The sequence below is a fragment of the Phoenix dactylifera genome, chromosome 14, assembly GCF_051530095.1.
Source record: "Phoenix dactylifera cultivar Ajwa chromosome 14, Ajwa_hap1_PhDact_Kaust_v1.1, whole genome shotgun sequence".
Classification (NCBI taxonomy): Eukaryota; Viridiplantae; Streptophyta; class Magnoliopsida; order Arecales; family Arecaceae; genus Phoenix; species Phoenix dactylifera.
The window spans coordinates 11,247,402-11,257,283 of NC_143203.1; the positions used below are offsets into that span (position 1 = coordinate 11,247,402).

Sequence of the window (9,882 nt, forward strand, 5' to 3'; positions counted from 1 at the left end):
AGGGACATATAAAGCCACATATACATCCTCTTTTTTGATCTTTTCATCAAATAAATTTTTTGCCATCCTTCTTTATATCCTAATTTTGTTTATCTTTTTTAGATAAGTTGTAGTTCAATCAGTATCTAATAGAATAGATAAAAGTTGGATAAATAAGTCGAGATCCAATACCGATATGGTGGAGATGAGGCAGAGCCATCAGACAGAGATAGAGCAGATAAGGCAGAGCTATCATACCGATATGGCAGAGTTGAAGCAGAGCAATTATACCGATATGGCGGAGTTGAGGCAGAGCTGTTGCCCAGTAGATACAAGCCAAGAGGGGGGGTGAATTGGGTCTTTTAAAACTTTTAACCTACTTCTAAAAGTTTTTGATTAATTATGCTAAGTTGTTCAGATGCACAGTGTAAGCTAAAACTTAGCAACAGTTTGATGTAAAGAATGTGACTTGATTAAATATGCTTGCAACTAAAGGATACGCGGATAACAGTTAAGCAAGCAATTTATCTAAGTAAGTAAGTGTGTTAGTTAGATAATAACAAGGAGCATTACAAACTCAACAAATATATAGTGGTTCGGTGCACCCCAGCACCTACATCCACTCCCCAAGACCTCTTGGGAATTTCACTATAATCCTACAGATTACAGCCGGTTGTTTTACAAGCTCACAACCCAACTTGTTGTTTTACGAGCTTACAACGAACTCGGTCGGTTTTTCCTGGCTCACCGACTAGAACCACCCAGATTGTTTTTCCGGGATCACAATCGAACCCTTACACGTTGGTTTTACCCTCGGCTCACCAACCAACCTCTCACCGTTGGTTTTTCCTTTGGCTCACCAACAAACCTTAACCCCTTGATTCAATCCCTTGATTGAATCAAGTTACAAGATATTAAAACAAAGGTTTAAAATAAATCAAAGCTTCTTAAACAAGCAAATATAACAAGATAAACAAATAGAACCCGGAAGAACCCTTTTAGCCGTTGGAAGCGTGGGAGATGATGGTTCTTCCAATGTGGATCGCGTTGGCTTGAATGTGAGCTTTGTATCCCGAGGGGAAGAGAGTAGTTGAGCTTGAAAATCACTTGAGAAGCTTGAAGGCACTTGATTTCTTCACTTGAATGCACTAACTCCCTTGAACCTCTTTTTCTTTCTTCTCTCTTGAATGATCTTGTGTTGGGTTGGTGAGAAGATGTTGAGAAGCACTTAAGAGGTCCCTTTTATAGCCCAAAAAGCAAATATAGCCGTTAGACACAAAAAAGAGACGTTTGAAATTCAAATCAAACCTGAAAAAGTTGTCAGTCGCGTCCCAGGCGCTCCGGGGACGTCTCCGCTTGTTTGCGCTTTTTGCATGGGGATGACTCCGCTGCTTCGGGGATGACTCCGCGTTCCGGGGACGTCTCCGCGCTTTACGGGGACGTCTCCGCTTGTTTGCGCTTTTTGCATGGGGATGACTCCGCTGCTTCGGGGATGACTCCGCGCTCCGGGGACGTCTCCGCGCTTTACGGAGACGTCTCCGCTTTTTCAGGGGACGTCTCCGCTGCCTTATCTCCCAAAAAATCATTCTCTGGAAAACCCTGAGAGAGCCGTCTCCGCTATCTAGGGGACGACTCCGCTGGTCTGCTTTTTACTTGCGGGGACGACTCCGCAGGTACCGGGGACGTCTCCAGACGTGCCAGTTCTTCCTGTTTGTGCCAGAGACGTCTCTGAGACAACCCGGAGACGTCTCGGCTGTCCCTGATCTGTTTTCTTCAACTCAAAAATTCTTCAATAAATTCATAAAAATTATGGGAACTTGCCTAGACATTTCTTAACAATATTCTTAATTAAACACATGAAATCCTCAATTAAATTGTTAAGATAAATGAAATTATACTCTCGTGTTTTGTATTCATCAAAATCCATTAGGTGGTCAACAATCTCCCCCTTTTTGATGATGACAAAACACTGAGTATATGCAAAATTTAAGATTTAAACATATACACAGTATTTGAGTATGTGCAATATAAAATATATTGTGTTCTAGAACTAATGCATAGCTAAGTTGCATGAAGTAGAAAACATATATATTTAAAACATACTTCATGATAATGCTTTAGATTTAATCAGCTTAACACATTTTAATTTCAGCTGATTTGTATTCAATTCAAAAACACAAAGCATTATGAGCATATACTTAAATATTTCTCCCTCTTTTTGACAACATCAAAAAGATAGTGAAACATTAAGCACAAAGATAAGAATACTCAAATATTTCTTATTGTACTCTGATTTGCATGTCAAATTATTGCAAGGATATGAATCATATAACTCAAGGCAATAATATTAGAATCAGATTAATGAGCATAGATCAGAGCCAATTAAGATAATTTCAGAGCAGAACACAGATAGTTTTCTAATCAAGTGTAGGTGGAATCTTCCTTAGGTTAATTCAAGAAGTACCACAAATGATATTCAAGGAAAAAAAATATGAGTGGAAATCTAACCTCTCATCAATAAGTATGAAAGCTTGTTCATTTAAGACCTTTTGCCCAATCTATTGAGTATTTTATCAACATGAGAGCAATTTAATTGATTTTCAGAGTAAAGGATCAAAACTTATATATTTGAAAGACATATCATCATGTTGGATCATTATTTCAAAGTTCTTTTTATGATAATAAGAGCATTGGGGCACAAATACCAAAATATGAATTCATGCAATTTTTGATACATCTTAGAGCTCTTTTAAAGACTTTCTTTTATTTCTTTAGAAAATAAGCACAATTTGTTAAAGAGAAATATGAATTGGCACAAAATTGAAGTTCTAAAGATCAACCCAATTAGGACTCATTAGTGAATTTCAAAATAGATTTTCTATGAGATACTCAAGAAAATTCAACATATTATTCTCCCCCTTTTTTCATTAAGTTAGAGGCTCTTAAGATCAACTATTTGAATTGCAATTTGGTTCATGAGTGATGCATAAGATATACTAACCAAATAACAAGCCTCAAGGTATATCATAAAGATTTTCAGATTTAAATTTCAGATGATACATATTGGAGAGTATTAGGATCACTTTTCTTTTAGTATTCTTTCCCTCTCCTTTAGTTATAGATTTATGCGATTAAGTTCCATAAGATCTCTCCTTCTGAAATTTTCTTTCTCCCCCTTAATTGATCATTCCATTTAAGAGTTTAGAATTTGAAGATAATGTTCAATAAAATTGTCAATCTCAAAAATATATTTTCTATAATTATCAGCTTATTTTCATAAGACTCAAGGTTTGAGATAAGACAACCTCTATAGAACTCATCTCAAGGTATAAACTTATGATTAAAGCAAGTATTGCAATATAAGGAGGTTCATCAAAATCAATCCATGAAAATCAAGGTATGCATCAAATTAAAGTAACTTTAGGATAAGATATCTAAAGCTCCCCCTCAAAAGATGCATTCCTCTTTAATCATTCTTTCCTTTGGTTGAATTTCAGATTTTAATGATAAATGTGAATAAAACTGAAATTCTATGTTATCGAGAATGTAGAGTGATCTAGAATTATTCAAAATTTATAGAAATCACTCTTTCTAATCCTTTAAGAACAAGTTATGCTTTCTCCTAATCTTAGAGAAAATGTATAGAAATATTAATCAGAAAATGATTCATTTGAAGCTCAGTTTCTTTCAAAAGCATTTACATTTTCTTTCTTTTAGAATCATTTGAGTGAGCTGAAATATTTCTAGCCTTAAGATCATTCACTCTATTGATGGAAGTCTTTAATAATATAGGAGAGAAGAACATATAGATGATCATTGAAATATTCATATATTTATAGAACTCAATTTCTTAATCATAGTTTTTCAGCAATGTATACATGAAGCACAATAAATATTTTTTAATATCAAAATAAAGTCATATATTTAAAAATCTTTGCTTGCAATCAAGATCATTGAAAGACACATCATTTAGACCAATATTAGTATACTTTGAAGATAAGAAATGATATGTTTCGGATGCGTATCGGAGCAATCAACCAAGGCATCAAAATTAATTCTGTTTTTCTTAAATTAAGACTTTATTTAGAAATCATATTAAGTTTAAGCTTTTATACAAAATCAGATTCTGAATTTCATAAAGATTTTCAATAGAAGCTTTCAAAGTCATAATTTGAGATATGTATCTTCCTCATTGTAGCTCATCTTAAACCATTACGATTGAAAACTCATATTTCAAACATATAAGAGCATATTCAGATTCTTTGTATTTAATGTTGAGTTTTGGTACAACTTAGAACATTATATACCAAATTTAGGCAAGTTGATGGATAAAAACAGAATCAATTCATTTTTCCTAAATAGAGATATCCTTTTCTACAATTTTATTCAATTTTTAGATTTTAGGAATGATTGTTAATGACAAATCTGAAATTTCTTCCCAATAGAACCAAACAAAAGATGTTATGTATCATTTCAAACATTCAATCAAATTGTCCATGTATGAAGCATTACAAAATATTGAGAACCCATAATTCAAGACATTATGTCACATGCAAAATATATTATGTGTTAAGTCATGTATTAAAATATTAAGAACAAGCATGTCAAGAATCAAACTCAATTCTTTTCAAATAAACTCCCCCTATTAAATATAATCTTGCAATGATTTCATCCTTAAAGTGTGTTTTCAAGTGATTAAAAATTTGACTTGATTCTTCTTATATACTTTCATTAACTTTGTCTTTCATTTTTACTTTCTTGTGCTCTATACTCTATTTGCTCCATATCCGGTGGAGTTGGGAAGGGGCACGAGGTACTACCACTAGCCTCCCTCTTGTGCCGTCCCTAATATGCCCTACACCGAATAGTTGGGTCAAATAGTGCCGGGTACTACCACTAGCCTCCCCATTGGCACCATCCCTATGATGAGCAATATAGAAAGGTTAAGATGTTTACTTCAAACTCTCCCTGTTTGAGTGTAATCAATTATGGATTTTATCCCTTCCATATGTGTCGAATATATTATGCTTGTTTTACTTTTCCTTAAGATTGGAGTACTTGCCTTGCTTAGATTTTTCACCTCTTAAATAATGTCCACTTCCTTTTCTTTATCTCTCTCTCTTTTTGTTATTCTCAAGTAATTTACATGAAAGAGCGGAATAAAGAAATAATCTTATGTATCATATAGATGTATATCATGCAAACAACATTTTTATTGTGCTCAAGGATTCACAATTTCTCACAAGTTATTTTAAATCAAAATTTTAAGCATAAACTTGTGTATTTCATGGTTATTACATAGGCAAAGATATATTTTAGTTTGGGCAAACCATGAAACAATTTCTAAAAGTATAAGTCAATCAATACATATATGGACATGATATCAAAAGATTAACAATTAATGATTTTAATCATGTCATAATAAGATTTAAAGTTATTGACTTTGCTCAGCTAATTTGTGAGAGAGATATCTAGAATTACTTATTCATTATATATTCTTCAAGCCAAACTAGATTTCTTATGTGTGAACTTTTGGCTGAAGAAGGTTTTCTCTCTTGTTTGCATGTGAATGTTTTAGTGTATCTTACATGAAGATATCCTTCAAGTTGAAATCTCTCATTTTTCTTTCTTGAAGGAAGGTCATTAGTTTCGTTAAAATACAAAGCATTCATCCAACATATATATTTTTTTAATTAGATGACTCAATATAAGATATGACAATAGTTGTATGTTGAGTCACTTTACTCAAGAGATTGTCTAAATATAAGCAAGCACATATCACTTGAACTAAAGAGATAGATCCAAGATAGTTCAAGGACAAGCATGTGAGGCAATAGAAAGATTTATCAAGGTCAACTTAGTTTAGTGTAGATTCTATTTTCTTAAGATAATTATCAATAGGATATGTTAGCTAAGTTTTAATCAACTTATCTTAAACGTTTGTTTCTATCAAGATTTAGATTATGATTTATTTGTTATTAATGAAATATGATTCATTAACGTTAGATTGAAGTCTTGCACAAGGTCACATAATGAGCATACAATCTGGTCTACTAGCTGTATGATAAAATAATTATTCTATCATGCTTCAATACAGCTTTAAACAATAAATCTACTTTGCTCATCCTTTTCAATTTCTACAAGATGGGGTCATAGATATACCTTCTTCATGCCAATCTTCTATAAGAGTTATCTTGTGGACTAACGTTGGTCAATGAAGATCCCCTTTCCTGTTTGTCTTAATTTGGAGTTTGAGAGAAGATGTTCATTCATCATATTTCAAACTCACCTTGCAATATATCTCTTCATTAGTAGAACCAAAAATGATGTCATTACTGCATACTTTGAGCAAATAAGATATCACAAATTCTTCTTTTTGATGCATAGATTTATCACTATCATTCTCTATCAAAAAGGTTACTTAAGCTTTTATATCATGCTTTTGATGCTTGTTCCAAATCACGTAATGCTTTATCAGATATGTAATATGTATTTGTAAATAAGGGGGTTATTTTACTTAGATGTCCTTTTTAATGAAATAACCACATAGGAGTGCATTCTACACATTCATTTGACAGAATATAAAGCTCATAAAGCAAGCAAATGATGATGGTGATCTTTACTTCTAATCATGTAAGAATCTTATCAAGATCTATTTCATCTTTTCTTGATTTAGTCTTTTAATAGTCATCAATTTTTCTTCATTAAGTGCATTTCTGAAAAACTCAATTTGGTTCTAATAAATTTTCAAATTTCATCGGCAAGATTTCAGATTAAAAAAAAAATGATTTAGTTTAACTTAACCAATTATAATCTTATACATTCTTAAGTGTTTTAGTTTCAGATTATTAAATGTATGCAAAAAGATTAATCATAAACATGTCAAATAATCTGATTTTAGTGTCTTCATGAAAGATTATTAGTCTCATAAAGAGTAAGATGAATTGATATTTCTGCAACTAAAATCTTTTCATTGAATATTCTATATGCATTGCTTGATGAGTGATATCCAAGGATGGCATTATTTTCATAAGAACATATCAAGCATAGTATGAACGACTGAAAACTATGAAAGATATGCAATGGTTCATTTTCCATTTTTCAGAAGATCAAAAGGAGTTTTCATCAAAAATGGATCTAGTAGAAATCATATGTATGACACGCAGTGATGATAGCTTTCAAAAATCATTTAAGTAGATGACTATCATACACAATTGTCTTTTTTCATTTCTTCAAGAATTCTATTAATCCTATTTTATTTAAGGTGTCCTTGGTGCTGAAATAATCGAATTTAATATTATTTTCTGTATAACCTTTATCAGGATTTTGGTTTTCGACATTGTGCCATGATACTCTTTATCTTCACAGTTTGGAAATCTTTTTCATTTGAAACACTTTTACAAGATTTAGTAAATACAGAAAAATACTTCAGTTTTATTTGCCAAGAACAAATCCAATGCAAGCTTTTGAAAAACTTAGAGATGGAAACAACATCTTTAGATTTAGAAATGATTTTTGTTTGTTTCCTTAGTTAGCATGCATAGCAAAACTTTGACCTTTAAGAAGATAATTTAAGTAAGCCAATGGCAAGGTCTTTTGAGATTAAGTACATACTAGCATGAGTTGATTTTGTATGCTAAAGATGGTTTCTTTAATCTTGGTATTCATAGTGCATATATTCAAAAGCATACCAAGTACACATTATCATATCTATGATCAATAAACAATAATGCCATGGATAAAAACTCTCAATCAAGCATATAGAGAATTCATAGAATTATTCTTAATAAATTAATCATTTTGCAACTTATCCAATAGTGAGTAAAGTATACTATAAAATGAAGTGATTTGATTATATTTCCAAAAGTATTCTCTATATCATAAAATTGATCAATACATGCAATTCATATTTTAATCAAATACTAAAGTAATTTCAATATGAGAGGATGCAATAATAACTTATATCATTATTTCTTTCATTTAACTCATTCTTCTTAATTACATTTTAAATTCAATTCCTTAGCACATGTCTAGAGCATCCATTGTTTAGATAACATCTTTTATTAGAACCTTGGATAGCTAGACATATTTGCTGAAGAATAATCATATTTTCAACTTAGGAACCCAAGCTCTTTTGGGTCCTTGTAGGTTAGCTATAATTGTTCCTTTTGTAACCCATATTTTCTTAATAGCTATTTTGTCCATAAATTTACAGATTTTAGGATTACAAGGGATGTATTTCTGTATCCTCTTGTTGAATTTAACAAACTTAGATCGAACATGAGTAGTAGAAAAACTTTCAGTTTTCTGTTTTTCCCTTTTAGGTTCATCAAATTTGTAATGTATAGATTTAGGAACAACAGAAGAGATTTTACTTAGTTTTTGTTTTTCAGTATTATAAGAATCTGTTTTAGAATAATTAAAAACTGTTTTAACAAACATATTCTTAAAAGATTTTTGGGTGTACCAAGGTTGATATCCTAATGTAGCTTTATCAAATTCAGCTCTTTGATTATTTATCATTAGGTTCAATTTTTCAGAGCTGAGGGTAAATTTTTCAACAACAGGTTTTAATTTGTCAACTTCTTTAGTTAATCTTCTGTTATCTTCTGAAAGTAATTCATTGTTTTTCTTAAGTTTATCATGACTTTTAGTGAGAGATTGATCTCTTTGATTTAGTTCTTGATTCTCTTTCATTAAGATTTCAGTTTTACTAGTTAGTTTCAGTTTTTCATCTATTAGAATTTGATTTTCATTCTTCAAGTTCTTGTTCTTACAAATAAGTTTCTTATATTCTAAATACAAATCAGAAAAGGCATCATGGAGTTCATCAAATGTAAAATTGCTTTCAGTTTCAGCATGTACCTCTTGTGCCACCAAGCATGGATTTTCAATATGATACTGCTCTCCTTCTACACATGATGTTTCAGATTTGTTAGTGCATTCATATTTGTCTTCAAGCATATTCCATATTTCTTTAGCAGTCATGCAAGAAGATATGCAATTAAACTCATTCCTATCTAATGCACAATATAAAAGGTTCATGGCATCAGCATTCAATTGTGCTAAGTCCTTTTCATTAGAAGTTTGAGAGAGTGTGTGAAGATCATTTATTATGATTTTCCATAAATAATAGTTTTGTGATTGAATAAAGATGCGCATGCGTATTTTCCAATGTGTATAGTTTATGCCATTAAATAGTGGTGGTGTATCAATTGATTGTCCTTCTCCTAGAAAACTATCTATTTGAGTTGTCATGATCTTTGGCTCTAGTCGGTTAAGACTACAAATAATATTTGAGCACCTGCTCTGATACCACTTGTTGCCCAGTAGATACAAGCCAAGAGGGGGGGGTGAATTGGGTCTTTTAAAACTTTTAACCTACTTCTAAAAGTTTTTGATTAATTATGCTAAGTTGTTCAGATGCACAGTGTAAGCTAAAACTTAGCAACAGTTTGATGTAAAGAATGTGACTTGATTAAATATGCTTGCAACTAAAGGATGCGCGGATAACAGTTAAGCAAGCAATTTATCTAAGTAAGTAAGTGTGTTAGTTAGATAATAACAAGGAGCATTACAAACTCAACAAACATATAGTGGTTCGGTGCACCCCAGCACCTACATCCACTCCCCAAGACCTCTTGGGAATTTCACTATAATCCTACAGATTACAGCCGGTTGTTTTACAAGCTCACAACCCAACTTGTTGTTTTACGAGCTTACAACGAACTCGGTCGGTTTTCTCTGGCTCACCGACTAGAACCACCCCGATTGTTTTTCCGGGATCACAATCGAACCCTTACACGTTGGTTTTACCCTCGGCTCACCAACCAACCTCTCACCGTTGGTTTTTCCTTTGGCTCACCAACAAACCTTAACCCCTTGATTCAATCCCTTGATTGA

At 32.1% G+C, this 9,882-nt stretch overlaps 1 long non-coding RNA gene across 3 annotated transcripts; it reads right to left on the reverse strand.

The window, feature by feature from the left end:
- Positions 1-566: 566 nt before the first annotated feature.
- On the reverse strand, positions 567-8,838 carry LOC149751342 (uncharacterized). Of its 3 annotated transcripts, none has more exons than XR_016398304.1 (2): positions 6,142-8,838; positions 567-1,743 (listed from the first exon to the last, which is right to left on the reverse strand). It is a non-coding gene; the product is annotated as an uncharacterized LOC149751342 (long non-coding RNA). The 3 variants fall into 3 exon arrangements; XR_016398305.1 differs by having other exon boundaries at positions 567-1,750; XR_016398306.1 differs by having other exon boundaries at positions 567-1,766.
- Between the last annotated feature and the right edge of the window lie 1,044 nt (positions 8,839-9,882).